The 1420-nt window shown below is 27.0% G+C and overlaps 1 non-coding gene across 1 annotated transcript; it reads left to right on the forward strand.

The window, feature by feature from the left end:
* Window positions 1-876: 876 nt before the first annotated feature.
* On the forward strand, window positions 877-995 carry LOC123304683. Its single transcript, XR_006536679.1, has one exon. It is a non-coding gene; the product is annotated as a 5S ribosomal RNA (ribosomal RNA).
* Window positions 996-1420: the final 425 nt, after the last annotated feature.

Raw genomic sequence — 1420 nt, forward strand, 5'->3', positions numbered from 1 at the left:
GTTCATCATTACAAGCAATTAAAAAATATTTAGCTGCAAATTATAAAGTGGATTCTGATAAAATTTCACCATTTATTAAAAAATATTTAAAAGCTGCTGTAACTGAGGGAGCCTTGGTACAAACTAAAGGTAAAGGTGCATCTGGTTCATTCAAATTGGCTGCTTCCGCTTCATCTAATTCTTCAGCTAAATCAAAAGTATCCAAAAAAGAAAGTGGAGCAAAAGGTTCAGCAAAGAGTGCTAAAAGTAAACGGGCACCAAAAGAAAAGAAAGCCACAACTACATCATTGGCAGCCAAAAAGCCTAAAGCAAAAAAAGCGACTCCATCATCATCAACTGCTGCTAAAAAAGTTACTGCAAAATCATCAGCGGCATCAAAAAAAGCACCAGTTAAAGCAAAACCAGCAAAAAGTACAAAATCCGCTGCCAAAAGTAGCCCTGCTCGTAAACCGAAAGCACCAAAAGCTAAGAAAGCTTCTGTTGCCAAATCATCTCCTACAAAAATTAAAAAAGCAGCACCAAAAAAGAAATGATCTGTTACTTTAATAATATATTGAAATATTTCATTATTTTTGCTAAAAAATGAAAATAACATAGGCCTTAATACAGGCCACAAATTAATATTTGATAAGAGTAAATTATTTTTTGTATAAATATTTTATAAAATAATAGTTAAGAAACATTTGCCACAGTCAGTACCACGGATGGGTGGCCACTTGAGAATACTGTGTGCGGTTGCATTTTTATTTAAAATATATGGTATAATAAATAAGTATATATTTAAATTGATTACTTCATTGAAAATTTTAATAATATACTTTAATATTAATGATATTTATGAAAAATATATATTTGTAAAAATTTTCATTTATTACTGGCAACAGCCATACCACGTTGAAAACACCGGTTCTCGTCCGATCACCGAAGTTAAGCAACATTGGGCACAGTCAGTACTTGGATGGGTGACCGCTTGGGAACACTGTGTGCGGTTGCCTTTTTATATTAAAAATATAAATTATTTTTCTTCTTTTCTTTTTTTTTACACACCATATATAAATATATGTTATTTAGAAATGTAAACCTTTTATATTATTCGTCAACAAATAAATATTATTTTTTGTATAAAATTTTATTGCATTTATAACTCATATCATGGTTACTTTAAAGCGAGAAGTTTTTTTAATATTTCAAATGAATATAAAAATAAATAAATTTCATAAAATTTATTTATTTTTAGAAATAGCAATCGCTTATAATTATAACAAAATTTTAATAATGTTTAATTTTATTTCAATAATTTATATATATATATATATATATATTTTTTAATAAAAATAATATACTCTTATTTAATAATATATGTTGGTCCTATATATAGGACCGAAAATATTTCTTATTTGTTTTTTTTTTTTTTAAATTG

Source organism: Chrysoperla carnea, assembly GCF_905475395.1.
Source record: "Chrysoperla carnea chromosome X unlocalized genomic scaffold, inChrCarn1.1 SUPER_X_unloc_8, whole genome shotgun sequence".
Classification (NCBI taxonomy): Eukaryota; Metazoa; Arthropoda; class Insecta; order Neuroptera; family Chrysopidae; genus Chrysoperla; species Chrysoperla carnea.